The sequence below is a fragment of the Nipponia nippon genome, unplaced genomic scaffold (assembly GCF_047370975.1).
Source record: "Nipponia nippon isolate SJK-2023a ecotype South Korea unplaced genomic scaffold, ASM4737097v1 scaffold_3, whole genome shotgun sequence".
NCBI lineage: Eukaryota > Metazoa > Chordata > Aves > Pelecaniformes > Threskiornithidae > Nipponia > Nipponia nippon.
Genome location: NW_028262347.1, coordinates 116,163,603 through 116,182,203, shown reverse-complemented (window position 1 = coordinate 116,182,203; position 18,601 = coordinate 116,163,603). Strand labels below are relative to the sequence as shown.

At 41.4% G+C, this 18,601-nt stretch overlaps 1 protein-coding gene across 1 annotated transcript in view; it reads left to right on the top strand.

The window, feature by feature from the left end:
* Positions 1 to 18,601, top strand: part of GPAM (glycerol-3-phosphate acyltransferase, mitochondrial) — a 93,974-nt gene that overhangs the window by 26,361 nt on the left and 49,012 nt on the right. Inside the window, exon 2 of the mRNA XM_087764534.1 lies at positions 15,135 to 15,211. The gene's annotated coding sequence lies outside the window, so the exon portion shown is untranslated. The remainder of the gene's footprint in view (positions 1 to 15,134; positions 15,212 to 18,601) is intronic.

The window sequence follows — 18,601 nt, the reverse complement described above, 5'->3', positions numbered from 1 at the left end:
TCGGCTCTTCCCAAGATGTCCTCTTTCAAATGAACCCAGCTGGTGTTATCTTCGCTTTATATGAGCAATCTTGTAAAAGGAGCCCATCTCTGTTTAAATCTCAACCCGCCAGTATTGTCCAGTGTGGGAGGAAAAAAAAAGAGTTATAGAAAAGCAGTTCTCTTCCCCTAGATGGGACTGTATTGCTGCTATTTGATTTTTTAAAAGTCTTTCTATGGTGACTTTTTACAGATCTTGAAAATAATTGAACAGAAACCTGCTGAAGGTAGAAAACTGGCACAAAATTTTTGTTTTACAAGTTAATTAGGGAAATGCAGAATTTCTGCAGAGGTGAAACAACAGCTACATTCTAGAATTCAGTGAAAATTTATTTATAGGAATTTATCAGAATTAGATGCCTGTCTTGAATGGCTTCTTGAGAATGTCAAGTGGACAAAAGTAATTTCCACAGACGATATACTACCTTTGGGGTTGTTTTATTTACTTATTTTTTCTAAAAGTTCACAGGCATGTAATCTGAGTTTAGGTAGGATCTTCCATAAGCCTAAGTCTCATGCTGTATAATTATAATGTATAATACTATGTGTGTATAAGACTATGTAATATACATTAAACATTACACTATAGAATGTGTAAAATTGACCATTGCACAGAAAACTGAAACAAATTTGGTTTTCTTATGACCGTCAGTCATGTGGTTGCCGTATGACAGTCTAGGTCAGCTGGAAAATTTTCTGGTGACTTATTACATCCTGTTTGTGTTAGCTTTTAGTGATGGGCCCAGAAAAAGGACTTGGGTGCACTACTGCTATTTTACATGCCCGCATAAAAAACCTGGGCCATAAACAGCCTTGCCATGTAAGCTGGCATGACCTCAACTTTGGGCACGTGTATATCCACCCAGATCCCAGTGCTATTGAGTTACATATGCTCTGATCTCTGGCTTCAGTCACAAAACACAGAGGATCTCACTGACCTTGCCTGTGGGACCCAGTCCTGTGGGGCTCCTCAGAGGTGATTTTGGTGAGTTATCCCCATGGACGGAGCCTCATTCTGCCCCATCCATGGCAGGGGGGCTATGGTGCGAGTCTGCCCTCTCTCAAGCAACTTTTGGCATATGGGGTTATGCAGTAGTAAAGCTGTTCCAGTTGTCATTAGTCTGGGCTTTTTGAGGGAAGAGGGAGTGGGATGGAAGAGCACAGTGGCCCTGACCTTAACCTGAGATGCTGGGCAATGAGTTTGCAGCTCTCCTGTGGGTGCTCCTGTGGGTGAGATTTATGGGCCCACCTTCAGGAGAGCATTCACTGTTCTAAATCCAGACTACAAGGAGTGTCTCAGGCCAGATGGCATTAGTGAAGCATGGCCATGACTACACCATGCGTTGTAAGGGATGCTAGCTCTCACCCAGCGACAATGGTGTGAGGGTGAATCTACAATAATATGAAAATGTTTATAAATAATTATGGTGACTTCTGCTTCTCGCAAACTGATCCAAAGCTCTAAAGAAAGGTTAAAAAGCCTATAAATTTCTGTGTTTAGTTTAAATAATAAACCTGAAGCTAGACCTGAAGCTTTGTAAGGATTGCAATACAGATCACATAATTTTAAATAGGCTGCTTGCACTATTCTTGTGAACCAAATCCTACAAGCCATCACATTCTGATTTAAATGAGATTACTTAAAGATGTACATATGGATAAAATCCGTTGGTCGGGGTTTGTTGTTATTTTAATTGAATTAAAGAATAATCCACTGAACAAGAACTAAAGCTCATAAATGATTTGGTGTGACCTAACTAGGGATTATCCTCATCAGAAATCCTAAAATAAGGAAGATGTAACTCCAGGTGTCTGTTTTATATCCTCCCCCCAAATCCTTCTGCAGGCACTGAGGCCCAAATTTGATTTCCAAAGCCCAATTCTGACTGAATAGAGACTGTGTAAACATTCACTTATTTTTGTCTTTCTGTGTGTGTGTGTGTGTGTGTGTGTGCATTTGGTCTGGAACCTGAACCCAGGGACTGGTGAGACATGATGAGCCAACCTGTTGTCAAGTATATACAGCTCAGAAACAAGGGGAGGCTTTGCAGGAGAAAGCTTATGACTTTGCGCATGAGAAAGGCCTCACGACCTTGTACAAACCATTTCTTCAAGCTCAAGGGATCAGATTAAGCCTTGGGTTGGACTTTGTCTCTCAGGCTTGCCCACGCAGGGCTGATTTGGAGCATAAGATATTTGGCAACCTTAATTAGGTACCGTGTAAATGCCTTGCTAAAAATGATGTAAGTGGTCAACCTCACCATAACATTAACAAAGCACTTAAAACACAGATTAGCTTTGTTCTAATGATTTTTGGCAAATAATGTAATTAAATAATCATCAGTGTAAGGCTACAAGTTTCAGTGGAATTAGGCCAAGATGGGTCTAGTCCCATAATTTTTGAAAGAAAATAAATCTCTCGCTATCTTCTCACAGAAAAGTAATCTTCGCGTACATAATACCCCTTTTAGGTGAAAGGTAGAAAACAGAATGAAATCCATGAAACAAATTTGGCAAAAGTGCCTGCTGGTGTATAGTAGTTTGCGTTTGCATGAGAAACAAGCACAAAATGTACCTAAGCCAAAGAGCATTTGATACCTGGTCTGATAAAAGGTGAAGGCTTGGGGAAGGGTTAGGTTTCTCTCAGTAATTGCACACATGGAAAAAGGAAAGCCATTAACTTGCAAAGCAGACCATTGAGGTTTGTTGCATTTTCCTGACTCTTTCCAAGCCCATTGAATAATCTCGGCAATCTAAGTATCTGTAAAAATTTTGACAAAGAGCAAATGAAGGCCTTATTGTGAATTTCACCTACAAGGGCAGCTTGTCTCTTTAGCTTTATTCCTTGCATTGTGATGGCAAGCTGTGCAAATATCTACTGTCTGGTTCTTACACGAAGAAAATGAGGTTCTGTTCTTTGAATCTGCAAGGGATACTGTGACATCCAGTTTTCATTGTTTTGGATAAGACAATAAACCTGAAGAGCCCCTTAGCTATATGGAAGGACTTTATGGGGTAATGAGGATCAGTGGAGACAGCTAGCTGATTCCAGGAGGAGGGAGATCTGGTAACACTCACCTAGAGGCTGCAATGTATTGATGATGGTGTTTCCAACCACGCACCAAAACCTGGCATACTCAGTTTTGTCTGAGATAAGGAGTGTATTTATTCCACAGGCATGGAGACATCCATGCTGGGTTTGCAAGCATGGCAACTGCATTTATATTGGGCCTGATCTGAGCTAATATGTCCTGTTGAAAATGTGGTACTGTGTTGGTACAGTCAAACTTGTCCTGGATCCTAAGTCTACAGCGAGCTGTGCTGTGTAGACTCATTGCCTCGAGTCCTAAATACCTTATGGATTTCAGCATTGTTTCGCCTTTTGTAGAATAAATACCTTTTAAATAGTTAGTTACTCATGGCACATGGCTGGTCACTTACTTCAGCACATGATTAAGTCCCCATCCCCGGAGGTATTTCAAAGACGTGTAGATGTGGCACTGAGGGACATGGTTTAGTGGTGGACTTGGCAGTGTTAGGTTTACAGTTGGACTTGATCTTAAAGGTTTTTTACAACCTAAATGATTCTATGATTCTATTCTGTGATGATCAGCCTTGGGAGCAGATGATAGAACCGTGCAGGTGTATAACAGAGCATCTGGGACCCACAGATACCGTGCACCCTAAGTCTAAGGTGGCTGACATTCTTCAATAACTGCACAAAACAAATCAGAAGCAGGGGAAATTAGAGGAAATCATGACTGTGGAAGAAGGAGTCATAAAAATCAGAGATGGAGGTTCAGGCCACCAGAGAGACAGTCTTCTGCTCTAAACTTCCTCATGCATCACCTGTCTGTCTGTCTGTGTGACTACGCAACGCTGAATCATAATTTTCCAGCAATCACCTGCAGCCATACGCTTGGCGAGACAGTGCTGCTGTTGGTACATGCACTCCCTGGGGTGTGGGTGAGCACAGACACTCCACTGAAGAAGCATTCCCTTGACATTTCTGCTGTCCGAGGCATTCACACAGACATTTACAACACCAAATCTCACCGAGCACAGGATTGTGGCTGAAGTAAATAATCATATTTCATGTTCATTTGAATGCCTCATCTTGTTGCTGTTTAGCTTTGCCAGCATATTCAGAGTATTATTCTTTGGAAGCTTCTCCAGCGAAGTTCTGCCTGGAGTTCGCTACCATTGGAACAAAGCATCGGTTTCCAGCTGAGTTTCCCCAAAGCTTTTGTGTGGGTAAGTGTTTTATTTGGCGTGTTTTTTTATGGGCTGTCTTGGAGCTAGCTAGTTATGCAGGATAAGGATTTGGGGCTTGATTTAATAAAGGCATGGGGCTTGATTTAATAAAGGCATGAGACACGTAAAACAGGTCATGCGAGACCAGAACTGATGACTTAGACTGGTCATGTGAGACCACAACCATCCTTGGACTGCCACCTTTTGGAGATGCCTAAACTTGCCAGGCACTTGATTCATTTGCCTAAACGAGGCATGTATTGCATTAACAGGCGCTGTAAGGTGGGCAAGATATCCGCAGCTGTGACACAGCGCCTCTAGGAGACGAACGCGCTTTTGGAGTGGGATCTGGAGGCCAGGCAGGATACTCAGGGACATCTTAAATGGCATTGGATGTCTGCGTGTGGGCATCTCAATTGAGACCAACCAGGCACACTGCTCTGGTTGGCTTGACATTCATTTTTTGTTTGCCTTGGAAGTCAAAGCACCCCTGCACGCTCTGTGGCACACATGCCTGAGCCCGCTCCAGTCGGCACGGTGCCCTCAAATTGTTCACTGAGTGCCCAAGACTAGCTTCTAGGTCAAAGTTAGAGCAATTCTGGGGAAAGATAGCTTTGAACCCTACAGGCGAGGAGAATTGCATCTGGATCTCCCATAGTCCTGAGCAAGGGCTCTGACCACCAGGCCTGTCTCCTCCAGCTGTCCTTTGAAGAGAGCGTGGCTGTGGCTGCTGGGCTCAGCTGTAATCAGTGCTGCTGTCCCACTTGGTATGTGCCACAGGAGAACTCCGGGCATTTTCTGCTGAGAATACCTGGATTAAGTGTTTTGCAGCAGAATGATGCTGCTGGGGAATGGCATTCTGGAATCACCTGAATGTGGCCTAAATGGCTTCTGAGGTGCTTAAGTGCTTTTTTGGATCTCACCCATGCCATCCTGTATAACACCTTGTAAGCCTTTTAGTTCTTGTTATCTCAACAACAGGTCTTGATCTCTTGGCAGGCCGGGGCAGGGCGGGAGGGGAGGATTTTAAGAGGAAGGTGAGAAAGAAGGTAGAATGGACTCTTTGTGTCATTCATTAGTTTAATGTTTCCAGGTTGGCAGCTGGCTCTGACACAGTAACCATTGCTCTTCTTGCTCCAGTAATGCTCTCTTTTCTGGATGTTATCCCACTAGTGCTGGGAAGGTTGCAGCAATATGATGTTTCTCAGCTTGGGTTGGGGTATGTCACTACAACTTTGAAAGAGTCTGTAGCAGCTGTCTGATCTTCTGCCTGATTCCTGGCCGTGGTGCATTCGCCATAAATAATGCTGCTCACCCAGCCTACATGCTTTGCTACAGAAAAGCTGACAAAAAAAGGACTGCAGTGCAGTGAGGCATTAAAAATATATTAAAGGCAAATTTCTCCTCTGGTGTCCCTCAGTGGCAGTTCCACTGACCGCTGAGGGACTGACCCTAAATGCATGATGCTTATTTTAAAAATATGGTTAAGTAAGAAAAAACAAAGCAAAGAAAAATGCAGAGGCAAACTGAAAAAGAAATTTCAGAAGCAGGAGGAATGCAGAATTACAATAAAGGACTTGGTTGCCACCTAGCTTGGAAGTGCCTCCATCCATTCACATTCCAAAGCCTAGAAACCTTTCCTCAGATTTGCAATCTGTATTGCCCTGGGAGCCCAGAGTACTCCTGCTCCCTCCATAACACCTCTCCCCTTAACTGAGCTACAGAGCCTGTCTCCAGCTTCCTGACTACCTGGTGGTCTGAGCCAGCTGAATTATAAACCTGCTTTGTGGGAGCTGGATAAGAAGTAGTCCACATGAAGGACTGGTAAAAATCAGGTTCTAGAAATGCTCACCATAATTCCTATCCTTTGAAGAGTTAAGATCCATTCATTTTCCCTATGAAATAATCTTTCAGTATCTGTAGTTCTGCCCTCTCAAATCAAACACAAACCTCTGCGCTTCTATCAATAGCAGCTGCTGATTAGATTCACAGTTCTGGTTTCCTGAGCTACATAATCCCATTAGTTCATTCTTAGACCTACTTTTCTTAGCACACTGTATCCATTATACTAGTGTTGTCCCCATTTTTAAAAGTTTGTGATTTTTCAGAGGTCTGATAGCATCATGCTTGGAGACAGTCTCTCTTGCTGTGAAAGGGATCTGTTTGTTATAAAGAATTACATGGCTTTGAGAGCTACATGTATCAAACTTAACTGTATTAATTAGCTTGCGCTGTGCTTGTAAAGTGATCATAACAATGCTTATCATGATCTTAGTACCATTATCGCTGTTTTGCGGACAACGGAACTGAGCCACAGAAAGGCAGAGCCCATTGTAGGGCTCTTGAGCTGGCCATACTGCTCTTGTTTCACCTGTGTCATTGAAACAGTAAGCAGCTTGGAGGAGAAGCTATCCACGCAAACTTCGGATGGGTCTGTCCTGTGAGTAAGAAGAGCTTTCTGGGAAGCTGCAGGACGATTGCCTGGACTGTCAGGCTATGTCTTCTGGAACAGAGGACTGCCATTTATCTCAAAGGCTATTTTACCACCTAAAGTACTGAACTGCCCCTGCTTGTCAGTTTACCATTCACACTGGGCCTTATGGCTTATTAACGATGACTTGATTACTCACAATCCATCACCAGTTGAGTGTCTCAGTGGATTTTCCTCTTCGGATGCCATAAACAAAGTTTTTCCCACTTTGCCAAGACATAGCCTTTAGTGCATTCAGTCTCCAAAAAGGTCACTTTCTGAGACTTCCCGTAGATAACAGACCAAATTTCAGATCAGTTAAAGGACATATAGTTTTGCTCAAATTGCACCAACACACTAATGATGATATACATTGAGATGGTTCTTTTCATTCACCATGTTTTATTGTAGTAGAGAGATGTTACAGGCTCCATGTCGTGGGATGAAGCAGAGCAATCAGGTCTAGAGGCTTCAGGCACAGTTAGGTTTTCATATACTTGTTCCATTATGACTCAACCAATCGCAAATAAAAAACAGATATTCCTTTTTTAATTGGATGTTTGAAGATAGGATCTCTTGGAGAATCACTGAAACACCAAATGCAAAAGATGGCTGTGTTACTGCTCTTTTGAGAGTTTTACAAACTTCCTCCGATAGCTGAGTTTGAGAAGGTTGACACCTTTTTTTTTCTTCTGCTGGGCTGTAGCTGGCATTGCACTGATTCACTCAAAATCAATTTGACCATATTGTATGATGATCATAAGTACTATTTGCTAGCTTTTAAAATTACTGTTTCTGTCTTCTAGTGTGCCTCACAGTAATGTAATTGGACAAAGTATGCGCTCTGCAGAAAGTGATCATTTCAATCTAAGCTTGCTGAACAGAACATTGTGGTCATTTGCAAAATGTTTGCAATTATAATATACCAGAGACATTAATATAATATTTCCTGCAAGCTATTCCAGAAAGTATGACACTGCAGTTCTCTTCTCCTATGAAAATTCCTCAGGAGTACAATAATCTGATTACCTTCCAAGGGATTCATAGGGTTGCTCTCCTCAGAAACCCACTGTAGCTCCAGGTACTGAATTCTCTAGGGCAGACTGTGCTGAAGACTCTAGATTGATTATGCCGTTAATGACGCAGGAGGCTCTGCTGCTGTTTGTTTATTCTGGGATTAGCTAAAATTAGAAGTTGACCCTATGTTCTGGAATTAATTTAAAGGCAAAAATACAAGTTACTGCTTCTGTTGATTTTTCTGGAAATATGGTCTCTAAAGCCAAAGCTAAGAAGGTGTTTTCCTTGAGTTGTGAGTCAGTTCTTAAATGATTTTGAAATGAAAGGTGTCTGGGTCAATTGTTATACATGAACAATAACCTGTGAGCAATTTCCAAGGTAACTCCTTAACATGCTGTGTTGGACATCTACAGATATTTAAGATTTTGAAAGATCAAGAAGATGTCAAAGCCTTGTCTTAAATGCTTGAAAACAGCTGGATAAATTCAGTAAGTGTTAACTGGACAGACCTTGGTCTTTTGACTGTTTGGCCATACCAAAAGCACATCAGGTTGAAGAGTTATTCTTTGTATCTCTGAATGGTCTCGATATCTAAAAGATGAGTTAAAAGAACAGGAAATAATGAATCTTTGATAGCAATAGGTGGTGAATATACAGTAGCGATGTTTCAGAAAGTGTATAAGGTTTAAAGTGCTGAACTTGAAACACTGGAAAAGGGTGAGTTTTCACAGGCTTCTCGTTATTTTCAGTTTTGGTTTTCTCAATGGGCCCCAAAACAAAGCATACCCAAATCAATGGTCAGTTCTGAAAATGTAAGCTGATTTCAGATTATTCTGATACACCTTGCTGGAAACCCTTTGAAAAAAAAATGTAGCTGAAATGCCTGCACCCTACATCTAATTCTGTGGGGTTTCTTTTGGTATTATTTTGTCATATGTAAAGTCAATGAATATGAATATACGTATAAGATATGGCAAAGATAATATTTTCTAGATTTGCAATACCTTTCATTCCAGGGTCTCACAAACCTTTATAAAGATTTGACTCCAGACACCAACTGGCCAGGAGATGGTGTTAGTGGTGTACTATAAACAGACAGCATGTGACACAGAAAACCAAAGCGACTCACTCACTCACATGAAATCTGGTGAAGACATCTCACCCTCTTCTGAGTGCTGGCCCGGCTCTTGGACCTTTCATTGGCCTGTTCCAACTGTTTGCATTATCCATAATGATTATTCTTGCTGTTTCGATATGGCAAGCAAGCAACCATATGAAGGCAAACATAATTCTCTTGAAATAATTTATTTGGGGATACATTCATTAACTAATAATGTAGATAATTTATTATCAGGTAATTTAAAATAGAATAGATCAAAGTCTACATCACTCAGGAATAGCAGATGTGAGTGAAATAATCCAGGCATTTTTGACTTTTCTTCCAAGCCTTAACCTTGTGGCTAGTAACAAGTAGTCTGGAAAGATGTTCCTCTCCAGGACAACAAATGCCACATGTGCCCTTCCTCCTTCAGCTCCTGTCAGGAGCCACCTCAGCTGAGATCCCCAGTTGCAGAGTGACCTCAAACCTTTCAGTCTCCCTTTCTGTCAGCATTGTTAATCTCTATGCCAGCTCATTTCTTCACTTTCTAGTCTTCATTTTCCTCCTGTAGTTGCAACCCTTAGGGTCTGTCCAATATGCCACTAAAACCACATCAGCTGCAGTTGTTACTATGTAATGCCACCTTCTGGTATGGTGGGCTGGCTTCTCATCTTCGCACCTCTAATGTTTCCTCTCCCACCACCCTTCTGTTCAGTTACCACTTTCATTGAGCTCAGCAAACACTGATACGCTCGTATGGGCTCCTTCACTTCATGACTTTGCCTGTGCTACTTTTATATGCTTGTGCATGAGTTTTTGTTTGTAAATCTTTCCTTCCAACGCTCCCTCAATTTGTGCAGGGTTTCAGTGGTTGTTCCCTGCTTCCTCTTCTGTGTCTGCTTCTCTCACCGGAGTATGCCGTCAGCCCGGAAAGGCTCTGCGGGCAGGGACGCAGTAGTTGGTGTTGGGTAGCTGATGGTGGTCAGCTAACACAGTTCTTTGGCACCAGGCTGTTGCTATGATCCCAGGTTAGTCATGCATGGTTTTGCATTTTATCAGCTATTTTAATCATTACCATCCAAAGAGAAGGAAATAAAGGCTGTTGTGCTGCCTGTGTTACTGCGCAGTCATAGCCAGGTACAGCCTGAGTGTTGCTGCTCAGAGGCCCCAGAAGCTCCAAGGAGAAAGAGGGAAACTGTACCTTGATATTTCTTTGCCTTCCTCAGGGAGTTTTCCACAGCTTGGTGTGCAAGGGGACCTGCCCCAGCCTTCCCTGATGCATGGACTGTCCTTGCCTCTCATTTTGCACAGATCACACAAGAAGGGGCAGCCCCTCTTGTCCTCATATCTTTTATTTGTCCATCCGTGCCGAAGTTGGGGGCATCTTGAACTAGTGGACAATATAGTTCTTGTGCAGGGACATGCCCTGATATTTGTATCTAAATGCTGTATATAGCCGTGGTATCTGCAATAGTTATTATCTTTTAGATTTAACATACCGGACAAAGTGTCCTAGATAGCCTGGGAAAAGAGCCATCAGGATTAAAGGCCACTGAGATCAATCATGCTGATGATTTATTTATGTGGTTGACTATTGTGATGGTAACAGCTCTTTCTGCTTGGCCAGTATGCTCTAATTTTGAAATGGTTTTTGAAGTTACATAGCTATTCTATTCAAAACTTTCTGTTTATGGTCAAATATCTTAACTCTAGAGAGACTTGGCACCTAAATACCTTTAAAAAATTTGATGGAAGTGATTTAGATGGCTAATTCATATTTTCAAAAGAAGTTAGTTAGGAGTCTAAATCTAGTGATTTTCCAGATTGCAAAACTGATGGTCCTCTTGCCATTATTATTCAGCACTGGAAATTTCTCCGTCTATATTTGCCAAATAAATCTATTGCACTTTGAGTTTCATGCAGACTGGCTTTTTTAAAAATAACTCCTATCTTTCACAAAGTACCTTTTGCAATGAAGCTACTTTGCCTCCAGTGAGTCTACTTCACAGTGAGGCTGTTGAGCCCACCATGTATTCTTCAGATTGGTCTTCATTCTGCAAGTACAGGGAGCCTCCATCATTTCTGAGAGCAATTTAGATTCATTGCCCCGAGAATACTGGCAGAGAGGGCCATTTGGGAAAGCGGTGTTCGGTCTGAAGATGATCTGTTGCCCTTAAGTTATTTAAAAATGAGAACTGGTAGGGAGATAATGCTCCATTCCGTCATGAGAGTATATCTATAGGATATATCAATATTTCCATAGAGTTCATTATTGCAACTTTTCATCCAAATTCTGCAGAAAATGAATGTGGAAATATTGCAATGTTCTTCAGGGTGGAAATTCTGAATTTTGATCAGTTGTGCTTACAAAGCTGGAAGCAATTCTTGTTTGGGAAAGTTTTCTGTCCCCCAGAATTCTCTGAAGCAGGAGTTTTTTCTCCCAAGAATTGTATAGACTGAAATTTTTACTTAGGAAGGGTGGAGGGAAAAGTCTGCTTATTCAGTATGTTTCTTTTTAAAAACTGGTCTTTAAGAAAATGAAAAGGCCTCAGTGTGTGAGGGAAATTGTGTCTGAATACGAAGGACAGTTAACACAGAATTGGAGATTTGTGTACAAGAATGTGAGAAAGCAGAAAATAGGCAAGTGTGGCTTGGGTACAAACATATATGGAATACTAAGGAAAACAGCGACAGAATTCAGGAAATATTTAATCAGTGGTTTGTCCATACCTGCAGCTCAAGCTTGGTAAATAAGTGACTACTCAAGGTAAGGATGCCAGAACAGGAACATTTTTAACAGGCTAGCGACTGTTATTTTAAATGGGCCTTGTAGCCTCATGCCTCTCTTAGATATAATGCATGTCACAGCATCACGTTTTGTTAAAATATTTTATTATTTTCACCAGGCTGTCTTTAAGCTGAGAATTCTGTTGGTTACAATTTCGTTTAATTGCTACAGGTAGCATAACCTTCAGGAGATTACTATCCTCACTCCTGCTGGCATTTCTGTTGTTGCAGTGATGATGTTTTTCAAACATTGTTTTGGAAAAAAAATCTAGGGTTATCATTAATATATAATTATGATAATGAATTATGATGGCTTCAGTTTTCCTTCCTGTAATGCCAATGGAAGATCTGTGTACATATCCAAAATAAGATAAGAGTCTTTAGGTGGCATTTACAGTAATCACATTAATTAGAGAGGTGTTAGGGTAGTATTACTACTTTACAGCCCTTGGACTGACTATTTTAATAGTCCATGTGCAAGGACAGTACTTCCCCTTACGTTGGTGAATAAGGACTAGCACAGTTACCTTGGAAGAGGATGGCTTTAGCTGGACGATGAGTGCACCTGTGGCTGTGCAGCAGTGGGACCCATGTCCAGTCATCCAAAAAGACCAGTTTCAGGGCATGGCAGCATTTATTTTCTTGTGCAGACATGCTGAATGTGAAACATATTTCTGAGAAACTGGAAGAAATTCAGGAAATAAAAAACATTTTGCATAAGCTGGCCACATGCATTAAACTGTTTAAGTGCCTGAGTAAGACTGTGCTTGTGCTTTGCAATCATAACTTTTCTCATTTTGCTTTCTGCATTTTGTTTATCTCTCAGTTCACATACTTACTGAACTTAACATTGTTAATGGCATCCATTTAGGCAGAAATTAAAGTCAGGAGTCCTCTTAGTTTTCTATTATATTGATAAGTTCTTTTTGTCACCATTATGGAGCGTATGGGTACGTATCTACATACAAAATACATTATAATTGTGGAAGATGGAACGAGTCCATTTTTTGCTCATTTCCCTCTCACTGATGGTGTTAAAAAGACTGCAGGATTGGCATCAACATTACAGTTGGCTGGATGGCCCTGGTGACACTTCAATCGCAGTTAAAACAGATTCGTCGTACGAAAGGCAAAGGAAAGGAAACTACAGAGCCTGGTTTAGAGAAGGATTTAAGAATTAGGGTATCAAAGCAAGCTGGATAATTCTGGAGTGGTCTGGTAAGCTCCAAGGCAGAACTGAATTCAAGTTGGGTGCAGATCCTGATGGCTGAAAAAATTCCGTTTTTAAAATTATACAAAAGGAATACGGTTTCCTTTAATCATTGTGGAAGGCTCTGAGAGACAGAGGTGAAGGAGAAAGAGGCAGGCTGATCAGCCCAGGCACTAATTAGGGCCAAGGTCTCTTGAGGAAGTTAATGAGTTTCTAAATAGCCAACTGGGAGCTGGTAGGGAGCGGAAGAACAGTCAGCCTCCGCATCCTGCTTTTATCTCTGCCCTAACGTGAGAGATGATACCTTTAGGAGATCTAGACAATGTTTTGTGGTCAAAAGTCTTCTACTAGGAAATACCTGCTTCTGATGTGAAAACTTTTTTCTTGCACAATGCGAGGGAAAATATAAACATATTTTTAGTCTCTCAAGATTGGTGATGATTTACATGAATATCCCTTGAGTCTTACTGCAGTGCTGAGGATAGGGCATTTTGACTGATTTTAACTGTTCTGGTCTCCCTGACCCTGCCTTTGGCTATGCTTCTGAAAGTGTCTGGCATGACTGCTCTTGTTTGCACTTCCCCCCCCATCTTTGTATACCAGATAGCTTTTGCCATCTTCCTGACCTTGCTGGGTAAACATTGCAATAACACAGCTTTTGCATAGCATTCATTTGGTTTTGAAAAACATGGAAAGGCAAAAGAAATGCAAGCAGGTAAGTGAGTGAGGAAAAAGAAATAAGATGAGACACCAAAGTAGCACAAAGTGGGGGGATATGCTCTTAGCACAGGCCAGAAGATTACCATGGAGGGGCGTGGGCTCTTCTTCAGTGTGTGTATGATGCTGTGTAGATATGTTATCCTGAATAAGGACAGAGGTGCACGCCTGCCGGTGTGCGTGTGTTCAGCTGTGGGTGTAAGTACACCCATTAGCTAAGCACCCACCTGCGGATATGTGAATCACCAGCGCAGCGACAGTAAGGATTTGCTCTCTCGGGTTCTCAGCTCTAGAAGGGTCTGGTCTTTCTGAACCACTTGCATAGTGGACCTGATTTCATCAATTTTGTTCTCCACAAGACTCTATGCTACTCATGTCTAATAGGTGTTTAATAACATGCATAAGCTAAGTACAATATTTATCTGCTATAAGATTCGCTTTCATTTTCACCGCCTTACCACCTGGTGGATCTGCATCAGGAAAGACCAGTGCATTTCTTTCCAGTTTGAAATGTTTGTCATTCCTGTGGTGCCTCATTTCTGAGTCACATCTTTTCTAACCACTATAAAAGTAACATTAATATAGCAACAAGCAATTAAAAAACCCCAGAATCTATTTGGCCCACGCTATCAATTGAGCGTGATTCCAGGGCTGTAATTAACTATGCAGTGTTTGGAAGTGTGTTGTGTCCACCACCTGCCTCCCCTGTGCTGAATTTCTACTCCCTGTGTTGGTCTTACAGACCTGAACAGGAGTAAAAAGCAAGGCTCAGAACTGAGATGTTTCTTGATTGAATGTCAAGGAGGCCAGGACTTCTCCGGTGATGTGGTGGCTGGCATGTCTTCTGCTGTTCTTGTTGAAACAACCCACGGCGGTGGCTTAAGTTTTATGATCTTAACATTGAAGGCAATTGCCTGCCACCTTCTTTTTGGAAAAAACCCAATTCTCTTCCACCTGTAAAATAGGTAGCTGTTAATTCACTTATAAATTATGCTCTGCTTTTACGTGAAAGCAGTTGTTTTGTCATCAGTGTAATAGACACTGCTTTACTCATGTCGTGTTCATCATTCTCTTGTAACTGGTTTTGGTGAATAATCTTTGGCTCAGGACAAAATACCTCAGTGCCAGCACCTATGTAAACTGGATATAGCTGACTGTATGGGCATAATTTCATGAACTTCAATATTGTTCCCTTTAAACTGGCATATGAAAGGGAATTGCCAATGAGTCATGTGTTATTTGCAGGTTATTACTATCCAGAACCCGGTGCCAAGGAAACTGATTTATTCACTGTTATTACTGTGTTATTCATGACATTGTGCAATAGATCAATTCCAAACATAAATACATTGAGTAGTCCATGGATAGGAATAAATCCTGTTACATTCAAGTACGTACCTGCTGTACGCTAGTGCTGGCACAGGGAATCAGAAGTCTCATGTAGTTTCTTTGCATTTTTCATATTCTGTTAATAATACTTTGGACTTTGTTCTGAAATTCACCACGCTCACTGGGGGTCTCTTGTGTATTTTTGAGCTCTAGGTGTCTTTGAGAGTGGCATGAACTTTTGGGAGGACGTAATTTCACTTTGATTTTCCCACCAGGATTCAGCAGTTAAGGTATGTTTGTTTTTGTATTGGTTATGTTTTGTTAGGTGTAGAAGACAATCACTGTGTTATTACGTAGAACATATTCCTGTTTCTTGCAGCTCCTTGTTTTCAGGCTGGAGGCACTCTGGGAACTTTGGTGTAGTACAAAGTCCCTTTCCAGGCCTGTGTGTCCAGTTCAGAAGGGATTTCCACAGTGTCTTGGACCTCTCCTAAGGCTCACTCGGTGGTTTGTGCAATGGTTTCTGTAAAACAACTTTCTGATCCAATTTGAGACTGCTCATAATCAAATCTCACTACTGGTTGCATCAGTCCTCAGACAGTGCTGGTAGGGTCAGTCATTTAGAAGCAGATTCTGCCATCCGTTTTACAGAAAAGTAGCCAACAACTCATTCAATCTTGCACTGATTGAGATCTTTGGCTTCATGTTAACTTAAAGACAGTGTGAAAGACACCATTCCGTGCAACTCTTTTTTTCTACAGTCTCTAGAGGCTTTTTTCATTTCCACCATTCATTTCTCTCTGGGCTGCATTTAAGCAGTGCTGTGGGGACAGAGAACAGTCCTTGGGCACAGACCAGCCGTGTGATCACAGACATGGAGTATCGCCCTTTGGCTGCCCTTCAGCCTCTGCCTTGTATTTTTAGCTTCCAGTCTCCTTAGTGGAAGAATTGTGTCTTCTTACTATATTTGTAGCACATCTAACACAGTGGGTGGATTAGCAGTTCTGCCACTCCTCCTCTGGTCTGTAGTAAAAAGTAAATATTAAAAAATGATTCCTTAATTGTGATTAAGAAGAATTGTATTTCCTAACATGTACGTGACAAGGCAACCTTGTTTAAGGCAATTTGTTTGAACTGGCATCCCAGCTTGGATGTTTGGTAAGTTGGATGTTTGATGGCATCCCAGCTGTGTCACACAACAGGTGCTTGAAATCACTAATCCCCTGCAGTCCGAGCTGGTATTTATTCCTGTTCAATGTCAGACCCTTTTGCTTGGCAGAGCGGAGCATACCATGCAACCTGCAAATTGTGCTGGCAAGCATAATCATACATCATCAGATTACCTATAATTAGCTCCATCACAGCTAGATCCTTGGAGATCTTCAGTGGGAAGATAATGTCTACTCCAAGGACTGAAGCAACCCTGCAAGGAAGATGGGAACCCAGCTGCAAAGTGCTGCTGGAATAGATGTGAGCTGGTTAAAGCCTTTGATGATCAGTCTGAAGTTGTTTATAGTTTCATATTTCAAAGTTCAGGCTTTGACTTCCTTGAGCTGTTCCAGTTCCCACTACAAATATCTCAGGGCTTCATGTCAGTCCTGTACATCTATATAAACTCTTCATTTATTTGCTTTGTACCATACTGTCAAGGCTTGGTAACTGGGATGGAGTTTACTCTGGCCATCACTAGAAGTCAGTGGTTTGTTGATATTTGAGCTAGTCACCTTAAACTAATTTTGTATTCAGCGCAGAGAAGCAGGGTCCTTCACAGCCTGTTAGGAGCAATGCATCTGAATGTTCGAGGCATCTGCTTCGGGAGCAGATGAACTGTGCCCTAGAAATGAATGTTTCTTCCCAGACTGAGATACAGATATAGATGTCTAAGCTTAGCTGGATGAAACTCACCCAGTACATTTGCCCTTCAGTCCCGTTCAGCTTTTCCTTAGCCTCTCAGTAATCTCTCAGTATTAGCAGGACTAAGTAGGACTTAGGATGATTTCTCTGTGTTGTAGGAGGCACAGAGAAAGCAGACAGAAAAGCAGGGTGTGGCAAATCATTTATATAACTTGTTTGGACCTGTGAGTGCACTCCAGTTTTGTGTTATTAATGCTTTTTCAAAAAAACTGCAAATTACCTTCCCTTCTGAGTGTACTAGAGAAACACCTGCTACCTCGTAGACCTTGCAGGTCTAGCACATGGCCAGGGAGGCAGAATCACAGCTCCCCTTGGGCTAGAGCTGGGCTTACAATATTGTGGCCAAGATATATGCAATATTTTCCCAGATGGTTGACTCCGCTAGATTAAGAACCCACAATGGATATCTGTGTTGCTATTTTAGACTTTCCCACCTGATTAGCACCAAATCTGTTTTCACTCATCTTAATATCTACTAGTCATATTATATCTTATACCAGCAACTGGATTTTCCTGGGTATTGGTATCTAATAATCTAATTTCTTGTAGGGATATATTTAAAAAGACTAAAAACTGAATCTTCTGATTTGGAGTGAGCTGTGTCTACGCCCTCCCCCCATAACTGCCAAAGCTGCATCAGGATCACTTTTGTGACTTGAAAATAAAAATGAAACGTGTATAAAAAATAGAAGCAAGGAGACATATCTGAGGATGAGAATAAAGGTCAAGAATACAGGAATAAAGCCAGGAAGGCTAAATTGAGACATATTTGTGAGGGTATATTAAAAGCAAGAAGTAAAGACTCTGTAATGAAAATGTAAAGGAAAGACAAAGGCAAGTTAGAAGTTTACTACTTAACTTGGAAAGAGGTCAAATAGCAGATGATCAGAAAATTAAATTATTCAAGGCTTTCAATCTGACAGGTAGTTGTGTCCAAAAGTTTAGCAAAATTCATCCTAACTATGTGGTAGGAGCTTAAGTCAGAAAACAGAAAAAATAGTTTAAAGAATATTTTAAAGTGTGTATATAGAGAGAACCAGAATCTGAAAAAGTGCCTAGGATATTTGAGGAATTAGCAAAAGCAGTCACTGAATTGTTAGTTCTCCTTGGTAGCTGTGGAAAATGAAAAGACACCACCACACTTCAGCCTTCTCAGCATCATTCATCAGTAGATTTCCATCTCCACTGAATAGGGAACCTACTTTTTCCTTCCTCTCATTCATGCACAGATTTCTTTCTTATTGCCTTTTATGGTCGTTGCATCTTGAATCTTATTCTTTCCAATATGCATATCCAGGGGTTGAAATGGAAATTTTGAAGGCCTGTTACGAACATTTAGACATGCTGGTGTAAAAAATGTGAGAACTCCTCATTCTGCCCTATTTCCTCTCCATGGAAAGCACTGGATTGAAGTATGGCACAGCAGCAGCTACCAGCTTGTCCCAGTTGCCGTGGAGAGGTGTCTGCAGATACACACCTACTGCAGTATATTGTTGTTACAATTACGTTGAATGCTTGTAGATTTTTGTTACTCCCAGTGCAGTTAGTTAAAATGTATGTATCTGGGTAAGCCTGCCATTAAGAGAACTGAAACCATACATGGATAATGAGTTAGAAGTGAATTTCCAGTCTTGCACCATAGCTCCTGTGAGTAATACATATGTCACAGGCCTCTTCAGCATCACTGAGATGATTCCTCTCCTGAGAGGGGACTGTTCAGCTGAACAAATGTTCGAGGGTCAGGGTTTTAATTTATACCTATATTA